The sequence below is a fragment of the Hypanus sabinus genome, unplaced genomic scaffold (genome assembly GCF_030144855.1).
Source record: "Hypanus sabinus isolate sHypSab1 unplaced genomic scaffold, sHypSab1.hap1 H_5, whole genome shotgun sequence".
Classification (NCBI taxonomy): domain Eukaryota; kingdom Metazoa; phylum Chordata; class Chondrichthyes; order Myliobatiformes; family Dasyatidae; genus Hypanus; species Hypanus sabinus.
In genome coordinates, this window is record NW_026779046.1 from 642,096 (window position 1) to 657,255 (window position 15,160).

Consider the following 15,160-nt stretch of genomic DNA (forward strand, 5'->3'; position numbering starts at 1 on the left):
CGGCCTGGGTACACAGTCTCCATTCCAGCACGGCCTGGGTGCACATTCTCCCGTTCCAGCACGGCCTGGGTACACAGTCACCCGTTCCAGCACGGTCTGGATACACAGTCACCCGTTCCAGCATGGCCTGGGTACACCGTCTCCCGTTCCAGCACGGTCTGGATACACAGTCACCCGTTCCAGCACGGTCTGGGTACACAGTCACCCGTTCCAGCATGGTCTGGTTACACAGTCTCCCATTCCAGCACGGTCTGGGTACACAGTCACCCGTTCCAGCACGGTCTGGGTACACAGTCACCCGTTCCAGCATGGTCTGGGTACACAGTCGCCTGTTCCAGCACGGTCGGGATACACAGTCACCCGTTCCAGCACGGTCTGGGTCCACAGTCACCCGTTCCAGCACGGCCTGGATACACAGTCTCCCATTCCAGCACGGCCTGGATACACGGTCTCCCATTCCAGCATGGTCTGGGTACACAGTCTCCTGTTCCAGCACAGCCTGGGTACACAGTCACCCGTTCCAGCTGTGTCTGGGTACACAGTCTCCTGTTCCAGCACGGCCTGGGTACACAGTCACCCATTCCAGCACGGTCTGGATACACAGTCTCCCGTTCCAGCACGGTCTGGGTACACAGTCACCCGTTCCAGCACGGTCTGGATACACAGTCTCCCATTCCAGCACGGCCTGGATACACAGTCTCCCATTCCAGCATGGTCTGCGTACACAGTCTCCTGTTCCAGCACAGCCTGGGTACACAGTCACCCGTTCCAGCACTGTCTGGGTACACAGTCTCCTGTTCCAGCACGGCCTGGGTACACAGTCACCCGTTCCAGCACGTCCTGGGTTCACAGTCTCCCGTTCCAGCACGCCCTGGGTACACAGTCTCCCATTCCAGCACGGTCTGGGTACACAGTCTAGCATTCCAGCATGGCCTGGGTACACAGTCTCCCATTCCAGCACGGCCTGGGTACACAGTCTCCCGTTCCAGCACGGCCTGGGTACACAGTCACCCGTTCCAGCACGGCCTGGGTACAGAGTCTCCCGTTCCAGCACAACCTGGGTACACAGTCTCCCGTTCCAGCACGGTCTGGGTACACAGTCTCCCGATCCAGCACGTCCTGGGTACACAGTCTCCCTTTCCAGCACGTCCTGGGTACACAGTCACCCATTCCAGCACCGCCTGGGTACACAGTCTCCCATTCCAGCACGGTCTGGATACGCAGTCTCCCACTCCAGCACGGCCTGGGTACACAGTCTCCCATTCCAGCACGGTCTGGGTACACAGTCTCCCGTTCCAGCACGGTCTGTGTACACAGTCTCCCGTTCCAGCACGGTCTGGGTACACAGTCTCCCGTTCCAGCACGTCCTCTGTACACAGTCTCCCGTTCCGGCACGTCCTGTGTACACAGTCACCCATTCCAGCACGGCCTGGGTACACAGTCTCCTGTTCCAGCACGGCCTGGGTACACAGTCTCCACATCCAACACGGTCTGGGTACACAGTCTCCAAATCAAACACGGTCTGGGTACACAGTCTCCCATTCCAGCACGGTCTGGGTACACAGTCACCCGTTCCAGCACGGTCTGGATACACAGTCACCCGATCCAGCACGGCCTGGGTACACAGTCTCCTGATCCAGCACGGTCTGGGTACACAGTCACCCGTTCCAGCACGGTCTGGGTACACAGTCACCCGTTCCAGCACGGTCTGGTTACACTGTCTCCCGTTCCAGCACTGTCTGGGTACACAGTCTCCCGTTCCAGCATAACCTGGGTACACAGTCTCCCATTCCAGCACGGTCTGGATACAGTCTCCCACTCCAGCACGGCCTGGGTACACAGTCTCCCATTCCAGCACGGTCTGGGTACAGTCTCCCGTTCCAGCACGGTCTGGGTACACAGTCTCTCGTTCCAGCACGTCCTCTGTACACAGTCTCCCGTTCCAGCACGTCCTGGGTACACAGTCACCCATTCCAGCAGGGCCTGGGTACACAGTCTCCCGTTCCAGCACGGCCTGGGTACACAGTCTCCACATCCAACACGGTCTGGGTACACAGTCTCCACATCAAACACGATCTGGGTACACAGTCTCCCATTCCAGCACGGCCTGGGTACACAGTCTCCCGTTCCAGTACGGCCTGGGTACACAGTCACCTGTTCCAGCACGGTCTGGATACACAGTCACCCGTTCCAGCACAACCTGGGTACACAGTCTCCCATTCCAGCACGTCCTGGGTACACAGTCTCCCGTTCCAGCACGTCCTGGGTACACAGTCATCCATTCCAGCACGGCCTGGGTACACAGTCTCCCATTCCAGCACGGCCTGGGTACACAGTCTCCCATTCCAGCACGGTCTGGATACACAGTCTCCCGTTCCTGCACGGCTTGGGTACACAGTAACCCGTTCCAACACGGTCTGGGTACACAGTCACCCGTTCCAGCACGGTCTGGATACACAGTCACCCGTTCCAGCATGGCCTGGGTACACAGTCTCCCGTTCCAGCACGGCTTGGGTACACAGTCTCCTAATCCAGCACGGTCTGGGTACACAGTCACCCGTTCCAGCACGGTCTGGGTACACAGTCACCCGTTCAAGCACGGCCTGGGTACACAGTCTCCTGTTCCAGCACGGCCTGGGTACACAGTCTCCATTCCAGCACGGCCTGGGTGCACATTCTCCCGTTCCAGCACGGCCTGGGTACACAGTCACCCGTTCCAGCACGGTCTGGATACACAGTCACCCGTTCCAGCATGGGCTGGGTACACAGTCTCCCGTTCCAGCACGGCCTGGGTACACAGTCACCCGTTCCAGCACGGTCTGGATACACAGTCTCCTATTCCAGCACGGCCTGGATACACAGTCTCCCATTCCAGCATGGTCTGCGTACACAGTCTCCTGTTCCAGCACAGCCTGGGTACACAGTCACCCGTTCCAGCACTGTCTGGGTACACAGTCTTCTGTTCCAGCACGGCCTGGGTACACAGTCACCCGTTCCAGCACGTCCTGGGTTCACAGTCTCCCGTTCCAGCACGGTCTGGGTACACAGTCTCCCTTTCCAGCACGTCCTGGGTACACAGTCACCCATTCCAGCACCGCCTGGGTACACAGTCTCCCATTCCAGCACGGCCTGGATACACAGTCTCCCGTTCCAGCACGGCTTGGGTACACAGTCACCCGTTCCAGCACGGTCTGGGAACACAGTCACCCGTTCCAGCACGGTCTGGATACACAGTCTCCCATTCCAGCACGGCTTGGGTACACAGTCTCCCATTCCAGCACGGTCTGGGTACACAGTCACCCGTTCCAGCACGGTCTGGATACACAGTCACCCGTTCCAGCACGGCCTGGGTACACAGTCACCCGTTCCAGCATGGCCTGGGTACACTGTCTCCCGTTCCAGCACGGCTTGGGTACACAGTCTCCTGATCCAGCACGGCCTGGGTACACAGTCTCCACATCCAGCACAGTCTGGGTACACAGTCTCCCATTCCAGCACGGCCTGGGTACACAGTCACCCGTTCCAGCACGGTCTGGGTACACAGTCTCCCGTTCCAGCACGGCCTGGGTACACGGTCACCTGTTCCAGCACGGCCTGGGTACACAGTCACCCGTTCCAGCACAACCTGGTTACACAGTCTCCCATTCCAGCACTGTCTGGATACGCAGTCTCCCACTCCAGCACGGCCTGGGTACACAGTCTCCCATTCCAGCACGGTCTGGGTACACAGTCTCCAAATCAAACACGGTCTGGGTACACAGTCTCCCATTCCAGCACGGTCTGGGTACACAGTCACCCGTTCCAGCACGGTCTGGATACACAGTCACCCGTTCCAGCACGGCCTGGGTACACAGTCTCCTGATCCAGCACGGTCTGGGTACACAGTCACCCGTTCCAGCACGGTCTGGGTACACATTCACCCGTTCCAGCACGGTCTGGTTACACAGTCTCCCGTTCCAGCACTGTCTGGGTACACAGTCTCCCGTTCCAGCACGGCCTGTGTACACAGTCACCTGTACCAGCACGGCCTGGGTACACCGTCACCCGTTCCAGCATAACCTGGGTACACAGTCTCCCATTCCAGCACGGTCTGGATACAGTCTCCCACTCCAGCACGGTCTGGGTACACAGTCTCTCGTTCCAGCACGTCCTCTGTACACAGTCTCCCGTTCCAGCACGTCCTGGGTACACAGTCACCCATTCCAGCAGGGCCTGGGTACACAGTCTCCCGTTCCAGCACGGCCTGGGTACACAGTCTCCACATCCAACACGGTCTGGGTACACAGTCTCCACATCAAACACGATCTGGGTACACAGTCTCCCATTCCAGCACGGCCTGGGTACACAGTCTCCCGTTCCAGTACGGCCTGGGTACACAATCACCTGTTCCAGCACGGTCTGGATACACAGTCACCCGTTCCAGCACAACCTGGGTACACAGTCTCCCATTCCAGCACGTCCTGGGTACACAGTCTCCCGTTCCAGCACGTCCTGGGTACACAGTCACCCATTCCAGCACGGCCTGGGTACACAGTCTCCCATTCCAGCACGGCCTGGGTACACAGTCTCCCATTCCAGCACGGTCTGGATACACAGTCTCCCGTTCCTGCACGGCTTGGGTACACAGTCACCCGTTCCAGCACGGTCTGGGTACACAGTCACCCGTTCCAGCACGGTCTGGATACACAGTCACCCGTTCCAGCATGGCCTGGGTACACAGTCTCCCGTTCCAGCACGGCTTGGGTACACAGTCTCCTGATCCAGCACGGTCTGGGTACACAGTCACCCGTTCCAGCACGGTCTGGGTACACAGTCACCCGTTCAAGCACGGCCTGGGTACACAGTCTCCTGTTCCAGCACGGCCTGGGTACACAGTCTCCATTCCAGCACGGCCTGGGTGCACATTCTCCCGTTCCAGCACGGCCTGGGTACACAGTCACCCGTTCCAGCACGGTCTGGATACACAGTCACCCGTTCCAGCATGGGCTGGGTACACAGTCTCCCGTTCCAGCACGGCCTGGGTACACAGTCACCCGTTCCAGCACGGTCTGGGTACACAGTCTCCCATTCCAGCACGGCCTGGGTACACAGTCTCCCGTTCCAGCACAACCTGGGTACACAGTCTCCCGTTCCAGCACGTCCTGGGTACACAGTCACCCATTCCAGCACGGTCTGGGTACACAGTCTCCCATTCCAGCACGGCCTGGGTACACAGTCTCCCATTCCAGCACGGTCTGGATACACAGTCTCCTGATCCAGCACGGTCTGGGTACACAGTCTCCATTCCAGCACGGCCTGGGTGCACATTCTCCCGTTCCAGCACGGCCTGGGTACACAGTCACCCGTTCCAGCACGGTCTGGATACACAGTCACCCGTTCCAGCATGGCCTGGGTACACAGTCTCCCGTTCCAGCACGGCCTGGGTACACAGTCACCCGTTCCAGCACGGTCTGGGTACACAGTCTCCCATTCCAGCACGGCCTGGGTACACAGTCTCCCGTTCCAGCACGTCCTGGGTACACAGTCTCCCGTTCCAGCACGTCCTGGGTACACAGTCACCTGTTCCAGCACGGTCTGGATACACAGTCACCCGTTCCAGCACAACCTGGGTACACAGTCTCCCATTCCAGCACGTCCTGGGTACACAGTCTCCCGTTCCAGCACGTCCTGGGTACACAGTCACCCATTCCAGCACGGCCTGGGTACACAGTCTCCCATTCCAGCACGGCCTGGGTACACAGTCTCCCATTCCAGCACGGTCTGGATACACAGTCTCCCGTTCCTGCACGGTCTGGGTACACAGTCACCCGTTCAAGCACGGCCTGGGTACACAGTCTCCTGTTCCAGCACGGCCTGGGTACACAGTCTCCATTCCAGCACGGCCTGGGTGCACATTCTCCCGTTCCAGCACGGCCTGGGTACACAGTCACCCGTTCCAGCACGGTCTGGATACACAGTCACCCGTTCCAGCATGGCCTGGGTACACAGTCTCCCGTTCCAGCACGGCCTGGGTACACAGTCACCCGTTCCAGCACGGTCTGGGTACACAGTCTCCCATTCCAGCACGGCCTGGGTACACAGTCTCCCGTTCCAGCACGTCCTGGGTACACAGTCTCCCGTTCCAGCACGTCCTGGGTACACAGTCACCCATTCCAGCACGGTCTGGGTACACAGTCTCCCATTCCAGCACGGCCTGGGTACACAGTCTCCCATTCCAGCACGGTCTGGATACACAGTCTCCCGTTCCAGCACGGCTTGGGTACACAGTCACCCGTTCCAGCACGGTCTGGGTACACAGTCACCCGTTCCAGCACGGTCTGGATACACAGTCTCCCGTTCCAGCACGGCCTGGGTACACAGTCTCCCATTCCAACACGGTCTGGGTACACTGTCTCCAGATCCAGCATGGTCTGGGTACACAGTCACCCGTTCCAGCACGGTCTGGGTACACAGTCTCCCATTCCAGCACGGCCTGGGTACACAGTCTCCCATTCCAGCACGGCCTGGGTACACAGTCTCCCGTTCCAGCACGGCCTGGGTACACAGTCACCCGTTCCAGCACGGCCTGGGTACACAGTCACCCGTTCCAGCACGGTCTGGATACACAGTCTCCTGTTCCAGCACAGCCTGGGTACACAGTCACCCGTTCCAGCATGGTCTGGGTACACAGTCTCCCGTTCCAGCATGGTCTGGGTACACAGTCACCCGTTCCAGCACGGTCTGGATACACAGTCTCCCGTTCCAGCATGGTACGGGTACACAGTCATCCGTTCCAGCATGGTCTGGGTACACAGTCTCCTGTTCCAGCACAGCCTAGAATGTTAGCATCATACTACTTGGATTTTAATAGAGGCTTGATAAGGTTCCTCGGAGAGGGCCTATCCTGAAGATGAAGATGCATGAAGTCCTTGATGATTTGGCTTGCTCATAGATGATAGAGGGTCATGACTGATGGGATATATTCTGGCTGGTGGATTGTGACTAGTGATGTTCCTCCAGGATCCAAACTGGGACAATGATAAGAACATAGATTTATTTTTTTAGTTAATGATTGTTTGATGTCATTGTGAACAGTATAGAAGATTGCCAAAGAAGATAGCCGCATATACTGTGCAGTAACGGGCAGAGTAATGGCAGATGGACTTTATTCCAGCAGCTGTTGCACTTTGTAAGGAGAAATGCAAGCAAACAGTACACAGTTAATGGGACGATTTGAACAGTGTTGATGTACAGGGGATCTTGAGGTCCAAGTCCTTAGGTCCCTGAAAGTGGCTGCACGGGTTGATAGGGTGATAAAGAAGGTGTATGATATGCTTGCCTTTATTAGTTGAGGCACTGAGGTCAATAGTCAGGAAGTTATGTTTCAGCTTTATAAAGTTCCAGTTAAGCTGCATCCACTGTATTGCATATAGTTCTGGTTGCCCCTCCATAGAATGTGGAGGCTTTGGAGAAGATGCAGAAGAGGTTTAGCAGGATGCTGCCCAGATCAGAGGACATGCACTATAACAGGAAATTGGACAAACTTGCGTAGTTTTCTCTGGAGTGGCGGAGGCTGAGAGGACACCTGACAAGAGGTTTATAATGTTATGAGAAGCCAATATTTCTCTCCCAGGGTTGAAATGCCTATAACAGGGAGCACGCATTTAAGGTGAGAGAGGGGTATGTTAAAAGGAGATGTGCATGGCAATTGTTTTGAGTCAATTTGAATCGGGAGCAAGTTACAGCTTGTGATTCAGCTGGGAGCTCAGAGAATTCGACCGTGTAGGTAGGATTTAAGCCTACCTGGTCAATACCTGTGGAGGAGGGGGAACTGCGCAGGCGCGAGTGACGTCAGTGTCGAGCGCGCACTTTAAAAGGCAGGACTTCTTGTCAGAGCGGGCAGCGGAGTCCATGGGAGCAGAGTCCTGGGCTTTGGCTAAGTGGAGTCCGTGGAAGCAGAGTCCTGGGCTTTGGCTAAGTGGAGTCCGTGGAAGCAGAGTCCTGGGCTTTGGCTAAGTGGAGTCCGTGGAAGCAGAGTCCTGGGCTTTGGCTAAGGGGGAGTCCGTGGAAGCAGAGTCCTGGGCTTTGGCTAAGTGGAGTCCGTGGAAGCAGAGTCCTGGGCTTTGGCTAAGGGGGAGTCCATGGGAGCAGAGTCCTGGGCTTTGGCTGTGTGGGAGTCCGTGGAAGCAGAGTCCTGGGCTTTGGCTAAGTGGAGTCCGTGGAAGCAGAGTCCTGGGCTTTGGCTGTGTGGGAGTCCGTGGAAGCAGAGTCCTGGGCTTTGGCTAAGTGGGAGTCTGTGGGAGCAGAGTCCTGGGCTTTGGCTGTGTGGAGTCCGTGGAAGCAGAGTCCTGGGCTTTGGCTAAGTGGAGTCCGTGGAAGCAGAGTCCTGGGCTTTGGCTGTGTGGGAGTCCGTTGAAGCAGAGTCCTGGGCTTTGGCTAAGTGGAGTCCGTGGAAGCAGAGTCCTGGGCTTTGGCTAAGTGGAGTCCGTGGAAGCAGAGTCCTGGGCTTTGGCTAAGTGGGAGTCCGTGGAAGCAGAGTCCTGGGCTTTGGCTAAGTGGGAGTCTGTGGGAGCAGAGTCCTGGGCTTTGGCTGTGTGGGAGTCCGTGGAAGCAGAGTCCTGGGCTTTGGCTGTGTGGGAGTCCGTTGAAGCAGAGTCCTGGGCTTTGGCTAAGTGGGAGTCCGTGGAAGCAGAGTCCTGGGCTTTGGCTGTGTGGGAGTCCGTTGAAGCAGAGTCCTGGGCTTTGGCTAAGGGGGAGTCCGTGGAAGCAGAGTCCTGGGCTTTGGCTAAGGGGGAGTCTGTGGAAGCAGAGTCCTGGGCTTTGGCTAAGTGGAGTCCGTGGAAGCAGAGTCCTGGGCTTTGGCTAAGTGGGAGTCCGTGGAAGCAGAGTCCTGGGCTTTGGCTAAGGGGGAGTCCGTGGAAGCAGAGTCCTGGGCTTTGGCTAAGGGGGAGTCCGTGGAAGCAGAGTCCTGGGCTTTGGCTAAGGGGGAGTCTGTGGAAGCAGAGTCCTGGGCTTTGGCTAAGGGGGAGTCTGTGGAAGCAGAGTCCTGGGCTTTGGCTAAGGGGGAGTCTGTGGAAGCAGAGTCCTGGGCTTTGGCTAAGGGGGAGTCTATGGAAGCAGAGTCCTGGGCTTTGGCTAAGGGGGAGTCCGTGGAAGCAGAGTCCTGGGCTTTGGCTAAGTGGGCTTCGGCGTAAGGGGACTTCGGTAAGCTTGTGTGATTGCTCGCTGAGGGGAAGAAGGTAAGGTCGTTAGGTGCTTTTTAGACTTATTCTATTAATCCAGTTCAGGTATGGGGGAGACAGTCAGAGCAGTGGTGTGCTCTGTATGCAGTATGTGGGAGGTCAGGGTCAACACAGTTGTCCCTGATGACCACACCTGCAAGAGGTGCGTCCAGCTGCAGCTCCTATCAGACCGAGTTAGGGAGTTGGAGCGGGAGCTGGATGAACTACGGATCATTCGGAAGGTGGAGGCAGAGATAGATAGGAGTTATCAGGAGGTAGTCACACCAAAAAACCAAGAAGTAGGCAGATGGGTGACGGTCCAGAGAGGCAGGGGGAGCAGGCAGAGAGAGCAGAGCACCCCTGCGGCCATTCCCATTAACAATAAGTTTACCGTACTGGATACTGTTGATGGGGATGACCTACCAGGAATGAGTTGCAGTGGTCCTGCCTCTGGCACAGAGGTTGAACCCTCAACTAGAAAGGGGAGGAGGGAAGAGAAGAGAGCGATAGTTTTAGGGGATTCTATAGTTAGGGGGGCAGATAGGAGATTTTGTGGGGCAGATCGGGAGTCTCGGATGGTATGTTGCCTCCCTGGTGCCAGGGTCCGGGACATCTCAGATCGGGTGCAGGCTATTCTTGAGAACGAGGGCATGAACCCAGATGTAGTGGTCCATGTAGGGACCAACGATGTAGGTAAGGTGAGTGAGGGGGTCCTGCTTAGAGAGTTCAGGGAGTTAGGAGTGAAGCTGAAAGGCAGGACCTCCAGGGTGACAATCTCGGGATTGCTACCTGTGCCACGTGCGAGTGAGGCGAAGAATAGAATGATTATGCACATTAATACGAGGCTGAGAGCATGGTGCAGGAAGGAAGGGTTCAGGGTTTTGGATAATTGGTCTTTGTTCCAGGGACATTGGGATCTGTTTCGAAGGGACGGTCTACATCTGAACCGGAGGGGTACTAGCATTCTTGCAGGAGTGTTTGCTAGTGCTGCTCGGGGGGGGTTTAAACTAGATGTGCAGGGGGCAGGGATCCAGATCCAGAGGGTTGGTCAGAAGGAGCATGGGATTAAATGTGTAGAAGGTTTGGGTAATCTTGAGAAGGTCATCAAAATTCAGGGTGCAATTAGCCCGATGGAAGTTCAAGGAGCTGGGTTAGGTACAGTAGACAGTCTTTTAATCAAAGAGAGGAGGAATGGGCTAAGAATTCTATACTTGAATGCACGTAGTGTCAGAAATAAGGCAGATGAGCTTGAAGCTCAGATGAAAATGGGGAACTACAATATTGTTGGGATAACGGAGACATGGCTGCAAGGGGATCAGGCCTGGGAATTGAGTGTACCAGGGTATACGTGCTATCGTAGAGACAGAAATATGGGAAGAGGGGGTGGGGTGGCACTGTTGGTAAGGAATGAGATTCAGTCCTTAGCAAGAGGTGACTTGGGAACAGGGGAAGTAGAGTCTGTGTGGATTGAGCTGAGGAACAGCAAGGGTAAAAAGACCCTAATGGGTGTTGTGTACAGGCCCCCAAACAGTAGCATGGATATTGGGTACAAGTTGATTAGGGAGGTAACATTGGCATGTGCTAAAGGTAATGCAGTCATTATGGGAGATTTCAACATGCAGGTGGACTGGGAGAATCAGGTAGGTGCTGGACCCCAGGATAGGGAGTTTGTGGAGGGTCTAAGGGATGTATTTTTGGAACAGCTTGTGCTTGAGTCAACCAGGAACGAGGCTATTTTGGACTTGGTGATGTGTAATGAACAGGAATTGATAAGTGATCTTGAAGTAAAGGAGCCATTAGGACGTAGTGATCATAACATGATAAGTTTTTATCTACAATTTGAGAGGGATAAGGGCAGATCAGAGGTGTCAGTGTTGCAATTAGATAAAGGAGACTACGGAGCCATGAGGGAAGAGCTGGCCAAAGTTAAATGGGCAGATGCCCTGGCAGGAAAGACAGTGGATCAGCAGTGGCAGATATTCTTGGGCATAATACAAAAGATGCAAAAGCAGTTCATTCCAATGAGAAGGAAGGATTCAAAGAGGGGGAAGGGGCCACAGTGGTTGACCAAGGAAGTCAGAGATTGTATAGCATTAAAGAAAAAGAAGTATGACAGGGCTAAGATGAGTGGGAATACAGATGATTGGGAAAGTTTTAAGGAGCAGCAGATCTTAACTAAAAAAGCAATATGGAGAGAAAAAATCAGGTATGAGCTCAGTCTAGCCAGAAATATAAAAGGGGATAGCAAAAGCTTTTTTAGCTATGTGAAGAGAAAGAAGATAGTTAAGAACAATGTTGGCCCCTTGAAGAATGAATTGGTTGAAATTGTTATGGGAAACAGGGAAATGGCAACAGAATTTAATGCGTACTTTAGATCTGTCTTCACCAGGGAGGACACAAGCAATCTCCCAGATGTATGGATGGGCCAGGGTCATAAGATATCAGAGGAATTGAGACAGATTGACATTAGGAAAGAAACTGTGATGAGTAGACTGGTAGGACTGAAGGCTAATAAATCCCTGGGTCCAGATGGTCTGCATCCGAGGGTTCTAAAAGGGCTCAGGAAATTGCGGATGCATTGGTAATCATTTTCCAATGTTCCTTAGATTCAGGATCAGTTCCTGAAGGTTGGAGAGTGGCTAATGTTAATGTATCCCACTTTTCAAGAAGGGAGGGAAGGAGAAAATGGAGAACTATCGCCCTGTTAGCCTAACGTCAGTCGTGGGGAAGATGCTTGAGTCCATTATTAAGGACGAAATAGTGGCATATCTTGATGGCAGTAATAGGATTAGGCTGAGCCAGCATGGATTTACCATGGGCAAATCATGCTTGACTAATCTGTTGGAGTTTTTTGAGGGTGTAACAAGGATGTTAGATGAGGGTAAGCCAGTGGATGTTGTATACCTAGATTTTCAGAAGGCATTGGATAAGGTGCCACATAGGAGATTGGTGAGTAAAATCAGAGCTCATGGCATTGGGGGCAGGGTTTCAACATGGATAGAAAACTGGTTGGCAGATAGAAAGCAAAGGGTAGCAGTGAATGGGTGTTTCTCGGACTGGCTGGAGGTGACTAGTGGGGTACCACAGGGCTCTGTATTGGGACCACAGCTCTTTACGATTTATGTCAATGATTTAGATGAGGGCATTGAAAACTATATCAGCAAGTTTGCTGACGATACTAAACTGGGTGGCAGTGTGACATGCAAAGAGGACGTTAGGGAGACTTGGATAGGCTGGGTGAGTGGGCAGATACTTGGCAGATGTCATTCAATGTGAATAAATGTGAAGTTATCCACTTTGGAAGCAGGAACAAGAGGGCAGAGTATTGCCTGAACGGTGTAGAGTTAGGTAAGGGAGAAATGCAAAGAGACCTAGGAGTCCCAGTTCACCAGTCAATGAAGGTGAATGAGCAAGTGCAACAGGCAGTGAAGAGGGCAAATGGAATGTTGGCCTTTGTTACAAGGGGAATTGAATACAAGAGCAAGGATGTCCTTTTGCATTTGTACAGGGCCCTGGTGAGACCACACCTGGAATATTGTGTACAGTTTTGGTCTCCAGGTTTAAGGAAGGACATTCTGGCAGTTGAGGAAGTGCAGCGTAGATTCACTAGGTTGATTCCTGGGATGGCAGGGCTGTCTTACGCAGAGAGATTGGAGAGATTGGGCTTGTACACGCTGGAATTCAGGAGATTGAGAGGGGATCTGATTGAAACGTTTAAGATAATTAAAGGATTTGATAGGATTGAGGCAGGAAATATGTTCCAGATGTTGGGAGAGTCCAGTACCAGAGGGCATGGATTGAGAATAAGAGGTCAGTTATTTAAAACAGAGTTGAGGAAGAGCTTCTTCTCCCAGAGAGTTGTGCAGGTGTGGAATGCACTACCTCGGAAGACGGTGGAGGCCAATTCTCTGGATGCTTTCAAGAAGGAGCTAGATAGATATCTGATGGATAGGGGAATCAAGGGATATGGGGACAAGGCAGGGACTGGGTATTGATAGTGAATGATCAGCCATGATCTCAGAATGGCGGTGCAGACTCGAGGGGCCGAATGGTCTACTTCTGCACCTATTGTCTATTGTCTATCGTTTTCACACAGTGACTGTTGGATGCTGAATTGTGATGCCATGGGTGGTGGTGGAGGCAGATGCAATAAAAATGTTTAAGAGGCTCTTCGAGAGGCACATGAATCTGTGGGGAATGGAGACATGGCACAGCCAGAAGCTATTAGTTCAGTAAGGTGTTTAATTTCCAGTGTTATTACAAGACTGTAAGACATTTGTATTACCCTTTTTAAGACCATGCATTGTTTTATTAATACAGTTATACTGTTGGTTTTTTTTTGTAGATTTTCTCACAATGCAGTAAGTGTTCCTTTAATTACATCAAACAATCGAATATTTAATTTTTGCTGTCGAAAATAAAGAATCATTTGATTAAGGTAGGCTTGTTGAATTAGCCAATAATATTTGTCTTGTTAATTTTATTTTCAAGAGAGAGCATGGTTAAAAAAAGAAGGGAGCTGTATTTTTTCTAGAGAGAGCAGAAGTTTTGAAGGAGCAGGAGAAAGAAGGGAGATGGGATTGGGACGCAGATGTAATGGGAGAACATGCTGAAATACCTGCAGAACCCGTTTGGAAGGACAGATACTGATGTTGTAAAATCCTCATGCAGACTTTGGTCTGTTGGAGAATGTGCAGATAACTTCTAGTTAACCCGGCATTAGAGAAAGTTCGACACCTTTTCTCTTGGTCGTTGTGTAGGTATTTATTTATAATTCACTTGAACTGCAGAATTATTTCAGTTCCGCAAGTAAATGAAGTGAAGCAAATTGGATTGATCACACAACAATCAGCTCCAACGATTAAATGCACATTATAGACTAATATATGATGGGCCCTTTTCTTTACTTTGTTTGTTAGAGTTTAAAAAAATTTTTCAATACTTTTTTGATCTAAGTTTATTGAGATGTGAGCTAAATTGTTGCTTCCTGGTGAACAGTAAATTTGCATGGGTGTGTCAGTATTTATGCAGGTGAAAATCCTACTTCCCCTTCGAGGAACATTCCAAATATTTATGTTTCTGTAGTTACCTGAATCGCATCAACCCTGGAGATGTTCATTTACTGGAAATGGCCTTCTCATCGTTATTCCCCATGCATTGCAGAGTTATGTTGCTGTTAGTTTGTATTCAAAGTAATAGCTAACTCATTATCAGCCCATGGTGAGAGGGCTACACATTGGAGCAGAACTAGTCCACTCCACCCATTGAGACCTCTGTACCATTCTGTCATGGCTGATTTATTTTCCCTCTCAAACCCAAAACTGTCTTGTCCCAGTGACCTTTGATACCCTTACTAATCAACAAACTATAACCTGTGTTAAATATACCCAGTGACACCTGATTATGGCAATGTATTTCACAGACTCGCCACCCTCTTGTTGAAGAAATTCCTCATCTCCATTGTTTTACAGAACATCCTTCTGTTCTAAGGCTGTCCCCACTAGGGCTAGACTCCTTCACGATGGGAAATATCTTCCCTACACCCACTCTGTCCACACCTTTCAATATTCAGCAGTCCAGGCAGCATCTATAGGGAGAAGCACTGTCGACGTTTCGGGCTGAGCAAGGTACTAATGTCATTGTTCAGCCTTCTCTCATGAGTATGTCCCCATTGGAGACTCCGCACCATAACTTATCTCACACAAAGGATCAATACTTGCTTCAAACTGTCATCAATTCATCTGGCCTCACCCTCATTCCCTTTGCACAACCCAACCCTTCCTCAGCTACCCTATGACTCAAAGCTCATTTTTCTTTTCCTTTCTCAGTTTTAATGAAGGGCCCCAGACCTGAAACATTAACCGCTTCCCTCTGCACAGATGCTGCCCGACCTGCTGAGTATTTCTGAGTTACTCATTGTGTCTCCGATTTCCAGCACCTGCTGTGTGTTTGAGCTGTTA